This window comes from Stegostoma tigrinum, chromosome 16, assembly GCF_030684315.1.
Source record: "Stegostoma tigrinum isolate sSteTig4 chromosome 16, sSteTig4.hap1, whole genome shotgun sequence".
Classification (NCBI taxonomy): Eukaryota; Metazoa; Chordata; class Chondrichthyes; order Orectolobiformes; family Stegostomatidae; genus Stegostoma; species Stegostoma tigrinum.
The window spans coordinates 32,544,156-32,561,619 of record NC_081369.1 but is presented as its reverse complement, the minus strand read 5'-3'; positions in this window follow the sequence as shown (position 1 = coordinate 32,561,619).

Sequence of the window (17,464 nt, the reverse complement as noted above, 5' to 3'; positions counted from 1 at the left end):
GATGCCCTTAGATGACTTCCAAACTTTGCTAAGAACAAATATATTCCTTTCAAACCTATAGGTGGATACTATTGAATCTGAACTGGAAGAGAGTTTCCACATCAATCTTGTACATTTTAGATTTAGTTAAGCAGCGAATGATGACCAACTGCAACAACTTAAAAATATTATCATTAGCGGGTAGCCTTAATATATCTATCAGGTCCAAGTGAGCTTGCTCCTTCTGGTCATGCATAGACAAACTAGGAGTCTCGAGGAAAGTCTTCTTTTATTCATTCACAAGATGTGAACATTGCTGGCGAGGCAGCATTTATAGCTGAACCCTAATTTTGCAGAGGGCAGTCAAGAGTCAACCACATCGCTGTGGGTCTGGAGGCACATATAGGCCAGACCAGCTGAGGGTGGCAGTTTCCCTTCCTGAAGGGCATTACTGAATTTCCTGACAATTGCCAATGGATTCACGATTAGACTCTTAATTCCAATTTTTTATTGAAATCAACCCTTTGGACCTGAGATGAGGAGGAATTTCTTCTGGCAGAGGGTGGTGCATCTGTGGAATGCATTGCTGCAGAGGGCTACGGAGGCCAAGTCATGGAGTGTATGGAAAACAGAGATAGATAGGTCCTTGATGAGTAAGGTGATCAAGGGTTATGGGGAGAAGGTAAAAGAATGGGCTTGAGAAACATATCAGCCATGATCAAATGGTGAAGCAGATTTAATGGGTCAAATGGCCTAATTTTACTTTGATGTTTTATGGTCTGTGGTCTTATCTAGAGGAAGTGGCAGTGCAGTCTGTAGACTCTTTGCCTCTGGAACATTCTCCTTAAACTGAGGGAAACTTTTGCTGTGATTTCTTCATCTGGAGACTCTTCAACAGCTACTGGAGCTTGCTGCTGGTTCTAGACTTGCTGATGCCTTTAAACTGCATCCATTTCCTTTCCTTAACTGTAGCCACAGCAACAATAATATTTGTTGTGCTGAATCCATTGGGGGTAGCACCAATTAACCCATATGGGGAATCTCAGAAATAAAACAGTTTTTGCATGTAAACAGTCAGCATTTGCAACACATAGAAATGAGAGTTTACTACAGTCCTTGATGTAGTAGGACGTGGAGGCCTCTGACAAAGAGGGCTTGTACATGGATCTCTGGTACCTTAGACCATATTCATATATATGCAGTACAAGCCATATCACACAAATATAGCAGGAGACTTTAAGAATGGTAGGATTAGTAATACCTTGTTCCCACCACCTCTACTTTACCCAAGAATCACAGAATTTCATATAGGTGCATTTTCTGACATTATTTACAGTTCAATGTGAGAGGAAAGTAGCTCCACACCATTGTGTAGTCTATGAGATCTTGGAATGTGTTTGAGTTGGTAAATGGATTATTGAGTTGGGCAACAAAACGTTAAAATTCAAAGGGTGGTGTAGCCAAAGAAACAGATCTGGTTGCCATTCCCAATGCAGGTATTAATAAAGGGAATGAATGCAGAATGTGCATGCATTGCTGTCCCAGCCTTTTTGCATTGTTGTTTTATACTGATTTTGTAATGGAACACTTGCACAAAACAGAAAGGAGAAATATTTTTCCTGTTCATTTCTCATAGAGGAGAAGGTGGTGCAATCATGGCAAAAATTGACGATTTTTTTTACTACCATCATATGATTTTAATAGCTGTCACCCTTCATGGATTGTAAAGGAAAATCATTCACTTGTGGTGGTCACAGTGGTTACCTGACCAAATTGAACTAAGCTCATAAGTCAACAATACATAAGAATCTGCCTGAACTGAAGTTAACATCATTCAGAAGGGTCACTGGACTCAAAACCTGAACTCTGCCTTCTTTCCACAGATGCTGCTGGTTCTGATTTACAGCATCTGCATTTCTCTATTTATAGTTTAACATTACTATAAAAGGTTTTCAAACTCATTTGTATGTCCTGGTTGATTCGCATTGTTATGAAAGCCATCTGTAGATTACTCAGCTTGAACAATAACAATGAAGTCAGATCTGGATATACATAAGTGAACTGTATTTCAAACAACAAGCTTGGGACAGCCAGAGAGAAAGAAAATAGATTGGTAACAGGAGAACTGGAGGATCTGGGTCTTTTCACATTCTCACAGCCTCTCTGTACTGGGTGGAAAAGCAATTAGCTGAAATATCCATTTACCAAGGATTCAACAACACTTAAAAATTTTGCAATTGCTGAGGATTCACCATTGCAGTTAGACTGCTTTAGCTTCAGATTAAAGCCGTCACTTTGAGGATTAAGGACTTTTCAAACTACCTACTCTTGATTTTCTTTTTTGTACTGAACACTTTTTTTAAACTTTCTACTTTGGTTTTGTATGTTTCCTGATGTGTTTTATATTTCTCAGTGTTAGTAAATAATAAAATTCCTCTTCTGTTTACCCAAGAAAATCTTGTAGTTAACTTCTTAATTTTAACCTAATTTCAATTAATGTATGGTATTGATGCATGCTGAAACAAAAATTTTAAATCTATTTTTGTGGATAATGGAGAGGGGTTACAAAGAGGGAAGCTGATTCTCCTCTCCTCACGTGATCATGACAGAGTACAGAAGTTTTTACAATTAAAGAAGGTGATTTTTTTGTTTCAGGATCAATATTTTTTTCCCACCACTTTCCTGTTCTGAGCATAGCCCTGATACATGAAGCACACGTTTTGAAGTGAACTTTTTTAAAAAGTCGTCTTGTCTAGACTCTGGCTCATACACTTCAGAGTTCATTTTTTAAAAAAGCTCCTTAGTGATTCTGACTAGGTAAATATCCTCCTCATATCTCGTAATGTCTTCCAGTTGAGAGCAGCATTCATCTACAAATGCTACTTTAGAGACAAACTCCATGGTAAAGATTATTGCATGGATTTAGCAGCATCACATGTAAGAACCTTAAAGTTTGAGGCTGTTCTGTGTAAGTATAAATGGGCCTAAACATATTTGATTTATTTGTGCTTGCTGGCCAACCCTACCTCCCATCTCCTGCCAATGGAGAAGAGGTGTATAATTGTCAGTTGAATTAAGATCGTCCATTTTATTAGTTGTCCAAAGTCAAAATGACCCTTACTGCAGTATCTTTTTTATGGGCTTGGCTTAACTATAGGTTGTGCTTTACCTAAACTGTCAAAATTTGTCTCAGAAACATTGAAACAAGGTTTGTTTACTGAAATATGAACATACGCATTTGGTTTTGCCTAACTTTCCACTGCTAAATCACTAATTATAACTGACCGAATATTAGTGCTATGATCAGATGCCCAACTTTACAACTTATCAAATGTAAGACCCAAGATTTGGCATGAGCTCTTGAAAAGCTAGGTCTTTTGTTTTTTGATACTTCAAAGACTGAGTTGGGCAGAATTTGGCTGGTATGTAACACTTTTCAGCTCTTCACATTGTTTTAACATCTCTTTTCAGGGTATTAAACACATTACCTACTTCTTTCAAAAAGCAGTTACCAAATCTATACCCACTACGTGCTGTTCTTCTGAATGGACAACTTCTGGTTCAGAGATAACAAGTTGTGGAGCTTCATGAACACAGCAGGCCAGGCAGCATCGGAGGAGCAGGAAAGCTGACGTTTCAGCTCTGGACCCTTCTTTATTTTCTGAAGAAGGGTCCAGAGCCAAAATGTCAGCTTTCCTGCTCTTCTGATGCTGCCTGGCCTGCTGAGTTCATTAAGCTCCACACTGTGTTTATCTCAGACTCCAGCATCAGCAGTTCCTACTATTTCCTGGTTCAAGGGCTGTCCAACCAGGGCAGACTATGTAAGACAAAGCGGTTCCCTACCAGATTGTTTTGTTACTGATGCAGATAGAGCTGATCTATATTACACACTTTTTCCATATTTTCACACTGACTTTTTATAATCTTTTTTGGTTGATGTGATTTACATTACTCAATCTTCCTTAAGGTTGGACACATAAACATTTTTGGAACCTTAAAGAACTACCTTCTACAGGACTTTCTCAAAGCTGTGAAATCTGATTAGGGCTATTTATAATTCAGTTATCCAGTGTGAAATACAATACAGAAAAAGATTATGTATAAATATAGGCGCTCAATTGAAAAATACATATCATATGTAGTATGTGTCTATATTTAGTGCTTTACAACGAACGTATCTTTAGAGTTTTGTTCAGCAGTAACAAATTTGACCGCCTGAGGCCTTGAGGTCAATGGGGATTGTACAAACCTTGCATTGGGAAAATGAGTGGAAATGGAGTAAAACAGCCTTTCCCGCCATTTTTCTAATGGTTCCTCCATTCTTCCACCAGCATTAATTTGGGAGATTGATGTTAGTGTGATATCCTTTCGTGAAATTTCAAAAAACTATTAAAAAGAATTTTTAGATCATTAATATGAAGTATTATTCCCTTTAACCACTGTTACAGGCTTTGACTGAAGCAGTATTGTACTATATTACATAATACATGCATAAATGTGTATTATTTCCAATAATGAATAGTTGATCATCTTTCGCAGTGATTGATGACTAGTTGATCTTTATCTATTACATGTCATGATGTTTGAGAGTGGTTATGGAGTGGTATTGAATTGGTGAATAGGATTTAAATCTGTGATGGGATATGAGGATGATGGATTTGAACTATTTAGTGTTGATTGGAATGAGTTAAAACTCTTATAGAATTGGATATTAAACCAACAGTCTGACAACACAGAGGATGTGTGAAGGGGTTGGAAGAGTTAATAGAAGCTGTGCATTATTGGTGTTCTATAAGACTGTTTGTACATGAAAGATTTAACTCTCACCACAGAATAAGCTCCTCTGATCAGGATATTTTAGACTATTCCTCGGTGGAGTCAACTAGTAAACCAGTGCTCTCAAGTAGTTCTCCAAGTAGTTGTTCTAAGTGCAAAGTCCATGTAACTAAACAGCATTATGTACTTACTCTTACGTCTAGCCTGATTTCTCACAAGATGATATCATGTAACTCAAATGCAATGTAATTAGCTATTACATAGCATGTGATCTTCACCCTGACCAAACCTGTGCTGTGCCGGGCAGGAAGATCGCTGAGAGCCTCGCGCTCATCAGGGATACGATCGCCTACGTACAGGACAGGCGGGTGGACACCTGCCTCGTCAGCCTGGACCAGGAGAAGGCCTTCGACAGGGTCTCTCATGCTTACATGAGGGACGTCTTCTCCAAATTGGGGTTTGGGGAGGGCATCCGCAATTGGATCCGACTGCTCTACACCATCATCGTTAGTGCAGCCTCCATCAATGGGTGGGAATCAGACAGTTTTCCTGTTAGATCTGGAGTCAGGCAGGGCTGCCCGCTCTCTCCTGCCTTGTTCGTGTGCTGTGTGGAGCCCTTCGCCACATCCATCAGGAAGGACGTGAGCCTGAAGGGCGTGACTATCCCAGGCAGCAGACGCCTGCAGGTCAAGACCTCCCTGTACATGGACAACATTGCCGTCTTCTGCACCGATTGTCGGTCGGTGAATAGGCTGTTGGACATCTGCGGCCAGTTTGAACTGGCCTCGGGTGCCAAAGTCAATAGGGGTAAGAGCGATATCATGTTCTTCAGGAACTGGGATGACCGCTCCTTCATCCCCTTCACTGTCAGGACAGACTACCTGAAGGTGCTGGGTGTTTGGTTCAGTGGAGCTGGGGTGTGCACTAAGACTTGGGAGGAGCGCATCACCAAACTGAGGCAGAAGCTGAGCAGGTGGACGCTCCGGTCCCTCTCCATCGCGGGTAAGAACCTGGCTGTCAAGTGCGAGGGGCTTTCGGTACTGTTGTATGTGGCACAGGCCTGGCCTATTCCCTGGACCTGCGCCGCTGCGGTCACCCGGGCCATCTTCCACTTCATTTGGGAGTCGAGGATGGACCGGATCCGCAGGGACACCATGTACAAAGACCTGGAAAATGGGGGAAAGGGCGTACCGAACGCCACCCTCGCCCTGCTAGCTGCCTTTGTGTGCGGCTGCATCAAGCTGTGCGTAGAACCTCAGTACGCAAACACCAAGTGTCACTACTTACTGAGGTTCTACCTGTCCCCGGTGTTGCGAAGGATGGGCCTGGCCTCGTTGCTGCAGAACGCTCCAAGTAGTTGGACCGTCCCGTACCACCTGTCCTTCGTGGAGAAATTTTTGAAAGGAAACACCTTTGACCACAAGGCCGTCAGGCAGTGGTCAGCACGTAGTATCCTCGGGACCCTTCGGGAAAAGGAGAGGGTGGATCCTGTCATGTGGTTCCCCACGCAGACTGCCAAAGTCGTTTGGCAGAATGCCTTATCGCCAGAACTTTCAAACAAGCACAAGGACATTGCTTGGCCGGCGGTGAGAGGGGCTCTGCCAGTGAGATTCTTTATGCATGCCCAGAATCTCTGCACCACCGTACGCTGCCCTCGAGGCTGCTGCGGGGGGGAACGAGACTGTCGATCACCTCCTTCTGGAATGTGCCTATGCGCAGGAGGTCTGGAGGGGGATGCAGTGATATTTGTCGAGGTTCGTCCCGAGCAGCTCTGTGACGCGGGACTCCGTGCTCTACGGGCTGTTTCCCGGGACGCACACCATGACCAACATCAACTGTGCCTGGAGGACCATCACTGCGGTGAAAGACGCTCTTTGGTCTGCCCGCAACTTGCTGGTATGCCAGCTGAAAGAACTGACCCCGACCGAGTGTTGCAGACTGGCACACTCCAAGGTCCAGGGCTACGTGCTGAGGGACGCGCTAAAGCTTGGGGCAGCCGCCGCCAAGGCGCGGTGGGGAAAGACCATGGTATGAAACCCCTCGACCGCAGTGTAACAGGGGCCCCACTAGGTAACTGGGCCCAGCTAGGGCCTTCCCCAACCGGTCAGGGGGCCAACGGGGACTGTGCAGGGAGATGACCGCTGGGGTCTTTCCTTTGTCTTTCTTTGTTTTTGTTTTTGCTTTTTTCTGTTAGTTGGTGTACGTACCCCCAGGATAACCCAGAGCAGCTACCGTGACGGGGTAGGTGTATAAATACGTTCATTTTTTGCATATTCTATGAATAAAGTGTATTTTTTCAAATAAAAAAAATTACGTAACATGTGATCAACTATTCAGTTGATCAATATTGGGCCTCTGTTCTGCTCAACATGCCACTTGGTCACCCTTTCCAAATTAGCATCAGTAACTTAGACTGAATGGTGTCAATGCTGCACCGAATGCATCCGAGATGGTTCCAGTGGACACACCCAGAACAGATATAAAAGTGGTATAATCAACTCTGGAAACAATACATCAAGGAGGGTAGCATGTAGATGTGGAAGACAAGAAGAGCAGCAATAGTTTCTCTGGGGACACTGGAGATGGTGCTGTAGAAGCTGAGATCAGAAAAGCTATTGCTGGAGATAAATATTTTCCAACCTATTAATTCAGAGACACTATTACACACCTCTGGAGCAGGTAGAGCTTGAACCTAGACTGTCTGGTCCAAATATGTAGAGGCTACCACTGCACTACAAGAGCCCCTTAAAACTCTGATCCTGTATTGAATGAGCTTCCCAGCTCCTCTTTGGCTATAATTAGGGCCTTGTTATTATGATTAGATAACCCAATGAGAGCCCCTCTTCAATAGGTTTCAAATTATATTATTTACAAGATTAGCCGCCATGTTTCCAACAAAAGTGACTACACTTCAAAAGTATTTTGGAACATTCTGACATTAGGAAGGGTGCTAATTCAATGCAAGTTTTTTTTTCTTTTTTTGGCATGTCGAAGTTATGTTGGTCTGAAATGTAAGGCCTAAAATTGTTCCAGGAGCTACTGTCACATGAACACGCAATGCGTTTGTCTGAAGCTCTCCACTACCTGCTTTTTAAAAGAGATATAATCCTTTAATTTAAAGCAATGTAGAATATCCACTAACACAAAGAAGCAACTGAGGCATAATTTTGGTCATCTGTCCCTACTAAATGGAAGCTGACCACAGAGGCAGTGAAGATGGTGAAGGGGATATACTGCTGCATTTCTAGCCCCATTCAGCTGATGGCCTTAATTAAACATTAGGCACCATTCCTGACTGGGTTTAAATCTACAAATCAGGCTCTGGCAATATCAACATGTCTGCCTCCCATTATTATTTAAGGTTTGCCCAGAGAAACCACGCTCTTAGTGTTCCAAGTCAGAAGTCATATGACACCAGGTTATAGTCCGACAGGTTTATTTGAAATCACAAGCTTTCAAAATGCTGCCCCTTCATCAGGTGAAGTGACTATAGCCTGATGTTGTGTGACTGCTGAGTTTGTCCACCCGAGACCGACACTGGCAACTCCAAATCATGGCCACCTTATTGCTCCGGTCCGAAGCTGCTGGGAACAGAAGTCAGGGACAGAAGAGGCACGGAAAGTTAATCTAAAAGAAAAGCATTTTAATTCGGGCATTCCCTAAGCCAGGCTTCCTGCCTCCCTTCATGTTGATTTCGCTCCCTGAGACCTCACATTTACACAGCTTACAGCATGGAATATTGATGCTGTTCATCTGTGAGTTAATCAGTTTGAATAATTGGGCAGCCACTTTCCACTGACTTACGTTCTGATTTGACCATAAAACCATAAGATTTAGGAACAGCGTGAGGCCATTTGGCCCATCGAGACTGCTCTGTCATTCGACCAGGGCTGATATGCTTCTCAACCCTATTCCCCTGCTTTCTTCATGAAACCCTTGATCCCCTTATTAATCAAAACCCACGTATCTCTGTCTTAAAGACGCTCAATGACCTGACCACCACCTCCTGCAGCAATGAGCTCGACAGATTCAACACCCTCTAGCTGAACATATTCTTCCACATCTCACCTCTAAAGGTTGAATGGAAATTGTTTGGAAATTTGACAAATATCATTTTACCATAATAAAAATAATATATACTCAAATGCTCATAACAATGCTATAATGCTCAGCCGTTGGATGTGTCTGGGGCTCCCAACAGCCAATGCTGGATAGAATGGAATGTTTTTTGCTGTGTTCTGACTCAAGTAATAAAATTGACCTTAGAAGTTCAAGCTTAATTTTCAAATTAGGACAATTAGTGTGTTTTTTTTTTGTGTGTGCAGTTTTAAATATATGAGGTTCTTTCCAAATGGCTTTAACCAGCTTGTAACTAATTTTGGGAACTGTTGTAAATGGACTCCTGGTCTCTATGATCCAGTACATTTACCCATCAATATCCAATAACATGATACTGTGATCTACAACCTATAATAATAACACGTCTTCTTGTGCGTATTATATTCCATGATCTCACATATGCCCCATGCAGGTCTTTGCTAATTTGGTCTTTTAGGAATTCTTGTGAATTGAGGCTATTGTAACCAACAAACTCCCTTATTTTGCATAAAATAGATGGCTACATGACTGAAATATTATCTTAACTTAATTCAATCTTACTGTTTTGTGTAACATCAAAAGTAATGAGTTAGACAAATCTCAGTGTTGATGTGAGAATAACTTCATTTTGTAGGGCAATATTTACTCATTTGGCTGCCACTAACTGTCAGAAATGTTAGCCTTTCTAGCTGTTTCAAAGTGAAACTGGCCCTTGTGGAGTATTGGTCTTTTGACTGAATGGTTTGTTTCTGTGCTGTTATCTTCAAATCAACCCATTCAGAAATGTTATGAACACCTCTGGAGGAGGTGGGACTTGGACCCAGGCCTCATTGTGTTTTCCAGAGGCACATGGACAAGGCAAGTTGACCTCTGACCCCTTCCAACAATTAACTATATTGGGGATTGTGCACCATTATAGTATCAATCAGACAATCTGTGCCCCTAATGAAACAACCATGCCTGCTTCCTTTTGCATGGCAGTCACGGTAGTATTTTGAAATACTTTTTCATTGAAATCTAGGCTCAAATGGTTTTCATTGTGCTTCAATCAGACAAATTGTGAATGGCATCTGTGGATATAGTTTATTTGCTGTCTTGAAAGATCTGTCTTAGAATTTTTAAGTCTGTTATCAACATCCTCAACGCAAGATGGAAGAGGTCCATATTGCTTTAGATCTGGTTACAGAATCTGACTCAATTTAGAGCTGAGGTAGCAGACATCATGTTTCCCTACCTGGTGTCAAGATATAAGTCATCTTGGAAAGTTAGAAATGCTGGTGTTAAAATGGCAATGTCTGTTTGACACTGTAATGGTGCTCTGGTGAAGTTGGACTCTCATAATTAGAGAGAAATTCAAGAAATGTTTGCATGCTTTACTTGAACTGGAAGGTCTTGAAGCCTTGAAAATACCTGGAAGTACTTTGGTTATGAGAAACCTGAGAAAATTTGTTCATGCTAGCATTTGAACTTTGATTTCATTATTGAAGATGAGTATATTCTTTATTGCTTTAGCTACCATGTTCCACCTCTGAAGTAGCATTGTCTAACCATATAGTATATAATAATAACCTCTATTTCCTACAGTAGAAAAAAGTTAAACAAATTGGTGACATTTTCACAATGAACTGTGATTTATGAAAGTAAAAGTGTTAAGTTTTTACATTTACCAACCTGGGATCACAAAACTGACTTTAAATATTTTGATCGCAAGTAACACAAATTTCTTAACATCCCTTAGACTGAACAATTGCATTGAAGTTGTAAAACAGATAAGTTGATTAAGCTGCCACAAGAATCTTCACCTATAAGTCCATGCTCTACATTCACATCTTTGGGACTCAGAACTGGAGGTAATTATTGACATTGCATGTAGTGTCGACAATGCCACAGCTGAATCTGAAACAGATTGTCATTTTATTTTTAGCTCATGACTATGTATTTCATTAACAGTGTACTAGGGACCAATGGAACTTAGTACATCTCTGTGAAATGAGGATTTATGCCTTTTTTAAAGTCTTCCACAGTTGAAGAGTTTTAGTCATTTATGAATCTTCCTTATTATTTCTCTTTACTTTGGAGAACTCAGGCAATCAGGTGACTGTAATCTGATTTAAATATATTATCGATCTACATCATCTCCATATGCTATCTCATTGATCATGACTTAAAATGATAGTCACTAATCATTGAGCAATATATTCTGCAGCATTGATCAGTTTTGGCACAATCAACTCCATTTACCACTAAGTAAAGTAACATTAATCAACCAATGCTTTAGCCGGACACTGTCAATGGCACTGTAATGATTATGTAATACCTCAGTCAGTATTTTCAATATTTAGTATCCACCATGGTGAGTTCTAAAACATTCCAAGTATGACAGTGATGCCCACAATGGGACAGGTACAGTCACCATTGTCCTGCCAGAACATAGGGCTGCTATCACATTAGAGAGAGACAACTAGCGGTGGTTGAACATGAGGGTTACCGTACCCCAAATTAGGGTAGAAATTGATAAGAAGAGATCCTCATGATAGTCTCAGCTGATGCATTAATTGAACCCATACAGTCAGCATCACAAACCTCAGATGTCCAGCCCGCTGAGCTAGCCAAGCCCCTGATACCCACATAGAATGTAAGAATATAAAATGTGAGGCTGGATGAACACAGCAGGCCAAGCAGCATCTCAGGAGCACAAAAGCTGACGTTTCGGGCCTAGACCCTTCATCAGAGAGGGGGATGGGGTGAGGGTTCGGGAATAAATAGGGAGAGAGGGGGAGGCGGACCGAAGATGGAGAGAAAAGAAGATAGGTGGAGAGAGTATAGGTGGGGAGGTAGGGAGGGGATAGGTCAGTCCAGGGAAGACGGACAGGTCAAGGAGGTGGGATGAGGTTAGCAGGTAGATGAGGGTGCGGCTTGGGGTGGGAGGAAGGGATGGGTGAGAGGAAGAACAGGTTAGGGAGGCAGAGACAGGTTGGACTGGTTATGGGATGCAGTGGGTGGAGGGGAAGAGCTGGGCTGGTTGTGTGGTGCAGTGGGGGGAGGGGACGAACTGGGCTGGTTTAGGGATGCGGTGGGGGAAAGGGAGATTTTGAAACTGGTGAAGTCCACATTGATACCATTAGGCTGCAGGGTTCCCAGGCGGAATATGAGTTGCTGTTCCTGCAACCTTCGGGTGGCATCATTGTGGCACTGCAGGAGGCCCATGATGGACGTGTCATCTAAAGAATGGGAGGGGGAGTGGAAATGGTTTGCGACTGGGAGGTGCAGTTGTTTGTTGCAAACTGAGCGGAGGTGTTCTGCAAAGCGGTCCCCAAGTTTTATCAAAGTTACATTTAGCAGTATTTGCTTCATTGCATAACAATTCATATCTAAAAGCCTTTGATTGAAGACGCAGTGCAGATGCCAGAATGAAATCTATTAGCAATTAGATTCAATAGCGTGTAATAGGATTAAACTGACTAGTGTTGTTTAGTAATGGTATAATAAAAACAATCCATTAATAACTAGAGGTAATTTTGAATTCAGCTCATTGTCACAACAGTAACTGCTTACTCACAGCAGGCATTAATATCACCATCAAAACTTAATTGTGCACTAGATGATAATTAAGCAGTTACTTTTTCAATGTGATGCCAGTAATGGGTCTCTCACTTCAAGTACATATTGTACCTGTAAATATGTATCTTTGTGCACTTATAATCAAATTACAATTGTAGTTGTGGAAATCAGCAAGCTAAATTAGCTAGACTGTGATGCAGAATGCAGCCAGCAATGAGGATTTAATCCCCAATCTATTCATTGGAGGCTAGGCACCTTTCCGAGTCACATATTTTTGAGCTTGTGCCTCTCAGGTTAATTATAATCAATGGAGATGGATGTCTATAGTTCTTAATGGACAATGGCTAATTAGCTTATATTACAATCACAGTTAATTCATGAAATTACAGAAGGTTTGAATAATTCATTTTCTTTGAAAATAAGGCTTGCATCATTCATTTTCCCCAAATGAATGGATTACACCCTATTCAAGTTGATTGTTACAACATCGCATGAAATTCTACAATTAAATTGACTTTCCTCATTTGATATTAAGACTTTACACTTCCATGGATTAAAATTACTTTTTAAAAGGACACTGCTTACCTACTTTATTTGGTGTGATCACCTCACAAGCCTAGGCATGTACAAAAAACTATCTTGGAATTTCCATTTTTGTAAAGAAACACTGAAACGCCATGAAATGTCAAGAAATTTGCTGCCTTGTTTCATTCATGCTTGCATATTAACTTCTGATAATAAACTGAAAGAATATCTCCAAGGAGGTCGGCTTGGAAAAGATAATAGATTTAGACTGGAAATATGCATAACCATTCCTTATTTCAGTATCTTGCTGTAAACAATGAAACAGAGAGAAAGCACCTTGGATTGAACACTGAAAGGGTACTGAAAGCTCTTGTTTATTCCTCTCTCTCGCTCGCTCGCGCGCTCTATCTCTCTCTCTCTCTCGTTTTTTCAATCTCAATCCCAGCGAACAAGTGCCAGGGAAAGAAAACAACGGTTGACTTAAATACCAAGGTACACCTGCAGCTTTGTCATAATGGAGTAAACAAGACCTCTACTGCATTTCAAAGCCTCTCAAAAAAACATAAACCTTCCTGTCTGTACTGGTTACCATTCTCTCTCTACACCATCACCCCAACCCGCTTTCTCCATACGCTGCAATCTGACTCTTTGAAAACTCATTATCACATTATGTGTATGTTTGATATTGATTTTTTTTTCTTTGATATTAAAACACAACTGTCTTTTACTCAAGAAACCTTAGATTTGGCTCTCTGTCTTTTTTGATTTGGTTAACTAAATTAATTGAAGAGTTATAGATACATGCTGAAAAGGAAACAATAAAAAGGTGTTTGTTGCCACTTGTCGAAAGGAATTAAAATAATAGTAAAGCAATGTATTTATATGCAACTGAAGCACATTTACAACTCTTTCAATTTCACTAGTTTCACTTTCCATTCATGAATTAACTAGACTGTAAGAAAAGGAAACTGATACTATTTCAACAATGCAGAATTCTAAATGGTCTAATTACAAAAGGATTTTTTGTTGGATTTCACTGTCATAATTCTTCTGGAAAACTACAATTAACATTTCAATCTTGTCATGGGTGGGGCAAAATCTGTCACAAGAAAGGGTTTCACTATAACCCAGACTAGGTAAAACATACATGAGTAAGGCGTACAAGGTATTTTCATGGGCAATCAACATTTTATTGTATAGAGACAAAGTTGATCCAATAAATGATGTCATGTACAGCAAAACTTATATTTGTGCACGTAGAGCTATAAAATGTTTTTCAGGTTGAGAAAGGCATTATTTGCACAATCCTTTGCTCAAGCATCATGACGCAACGCCCTTTTTTGCTCAAGCTGTCACCCAATGCCAATTTATAGAAACTGCAACAGAAAGGACAATGACAATGATTGTCATTTAAACCACTTCAGTATTTCCTTTTGTATGTATGTTCCATTCAACTGAGTTGTGCACCTTGTTCTTCACCAACCTTGATCAGAAGAAAGTTGTTAAACACCTACGCTCAGTTCGCAATAAACAACTGCACCTCCCAGTCACGAACTATTTCAACTCCCCCTCCCATTCCTTAGATGACAAGTCCATCCTGGGCCTCCTATAGTGCCACAACGATGCCACCCGAAGGTTGCAGGAACAGCACCTCATATTCTGCTTCAGAACACTGCAGCCCAATGGTATCAATGTGGATTTCACAAGCTTCAAAATCTCCGCTCCCCTCCCCATCCGGAACCAGCCCAGCTCATCCCTGCCTCCCTAACCTGTTCTTCCTCTTACCTATCCCCTCCTCCCACCTCAAGCTCCACCCCCATTTCCTTCCTACTAGCCTCATCCCACCCCCTTGACCTGTCTGTCCTCCCAGACTGACCCATCCCCTCCCTACCTCCCCACCTACAGTCACCTCTACTGGCTCCATCCCCACCCCTTTAACTTCTATCCATCTTCGATCCGCCTCCCCCTCTCTCCCTATTTATTTCAGAACCGCCCCCCCCCTCCCCCTACTCTGATGAAGGGTCTAGGCCCGAAACATCAGCTTTTGTGCTCCTAAGATGCTGTGTGGCCTGCTGTGTTCATCCAGCTCTACACCTTGTCATCTCGGGTTCTCCAGCATCTGCAGTTCCCATTGTCTCTGACTTTTGGTTTGTTTGGAATCCTGTATTTGTTTACTGCTCTCTTACCAGGTTCTATGATCATTCATGTAATGCTTCTACTTAGGTGCTGTCCTTTGAAATATATTTTCTGCAATATAAATTAGGTGGGTACAAATTGGAATGCTGGTTAAGGTCTTTACAAATAAGAGTTCTTTTAAAATTTAAAGCTCAGTGTCAGGGAATAGTTTTTCTACCTGATTTCTGAGTCAGTGCTCAAATGCTGACCAATGTGTCTGCAGCGGAGACTACTTTGCTCTTTTTATGGGTCAGGAATTCTAATGATGTTAAATTGTGATAATCACCTATTCGCTGCAATGGCTTTATTAAAACACTTAAGTAATGTACATCATGAGTGCTTAGAAGAAATGGAGTTGCGTATGTATTATCCTGCTAAGTCTTGGAAATACAATTCCTCTGTTGGAAGCTGCAATGATTGGCACTTTGTTACAAATAAATTACACTTTATCTTATGTTTTGTGGTTTGCTTTGTAATTTAGGTCAAAATGGAGGAATAAAGACAATCATGTGACCCATTCCAAATTCTGCCTGACTGAATCTTCGGCAGTTTGTTTGTGAAAGCTTAAAGAGGGACCTAAATTCTCTTCCTGGGAAGAACAACCAAACAGTTCCAGAATAGACGTATGCCTGTGTGTAGGACGGGTCAAAGAGCCAAATGTTAACGATGGTAGTTGACAGCTGCATAAAAAGTTAGATTGTATAGGATGGGCGAAATGGCTAAAATTGTTGATGATACTTGACAAGCTGCATGACCTTGGATGAGTCTTGTAACATTCTTTTACTTGTTGAAGATGGCACCTGCAACTTGTTTTTCTGTAGTTGTGTTTTGACTTGTGTATCTGCGTTCTTTGTGCTGGATGTTTGTTACACTATGTGAGAGAGAGAAAGACTTTTATTCCAAGTCACGGGACTTCACCTCGGCTCAGAATCATGAACAGTGCCAAAACAAACCTAAGTCTCCAGACCAGCCATTGATTGAGGGGCCCCCGAAGGGTAGAAGGGCATGAGACTTGTTGCTTTTTCTCTTTCAATTATGATTACCACTATAATCACTTATTATTATCACTACAATCATTATTGTCACTTAATGAACAATCATATTTAAGCAAATTGTTGTTGTCGAACCTTCTCTTAATTATATTTACCTAAATCTGAAAAGAACCGCTTGGACACATGCTGTGATCTAAGACAAATTAGCAATGTCAAAAATTGTAGCACTCCTTCACCAAAAGCAGGAAATCCAATTCAGCCAACTAATGATCCAGCAATGTACTCTTGATCATCAGCAAAGTGGTGGAATTAGTGGTCAACTGTGTCATTAAGTAACACTTACTCAGTGATACTCCGCTTACTGGCACAGTGAGTTCATAAGGGCTACTCACTCCTGACCCCATCACAGCTTTGGTCCAAGCACGCACAAAAGAACTGAACTCTGAGTGAAGTCAAGTGACTGCCCTATCTTTAAATCATGGCAGCATTTGACTGAGATAGCATCAAAGAACATAGCAAAACCCTAAGTAACTAGAAATCAGAGAGAAAATTTGCCACTGTTTGGAGCCATGCGGCTGTTGGAGGTCAATCAGTTCAACCCCTCAACATCACGGCAAGAGTTCCTCAGGGGAGTGTCATGGCTGAACCATTTCCAGTCATTTCATCAGCTGGGTCACATCTCTAGATAAGGGGTAGGCCATTTAGGACTGAGATGTAAAGAGAGAGGTAAGCCTGTGGAATTCTTTGCTACAGAAGTTGTTAAGGCCAAAACATCTCATGGTTTCAAGAAGGAGTTAGGTATACTTATTAGGGATCAAAGAGAATGGGGAGAGAGCAGGAATATAGTAATGAGTTGGATGATGAGCCATAATTATGTTGAATGTTGAAGCGCAGGCTCCTGCTCCTATTTTATAAGTTTCAAAATTTACATGACCCCTCCTTTATCATAAGATCAGAAGTGGGGATGTTTGCTCATGTTCGATGTTGTCTTGATCTAGATCTCCAATGATTCATTTGGAAAATGCTGTTGTTATCATGGTAAAAAATTTTTTACAGATGTGTCATGCACAGGCACTATTGGAATTCATCAACAAGATCATTGCAGTTTGACAGTGAGGTGAAAAAAAGTCACTTAAAATAGTTATGGAATGGATTGGGAAAGTCAGCAACACCTTTAATCTCTTGATGAGGCACATTGCAGCCTCCTGGTCTCAATATTATCACTGCTTCCATGATTACCAACAGCATTAAGAGAAGCAGTGCTATCTGAAAAATACTATCATTCACACCCTAAAATCACATCACCATGTACTGCTACCAGTCTTTCTCTTCAGTACAGCTATCTCATTGCCCTCTTC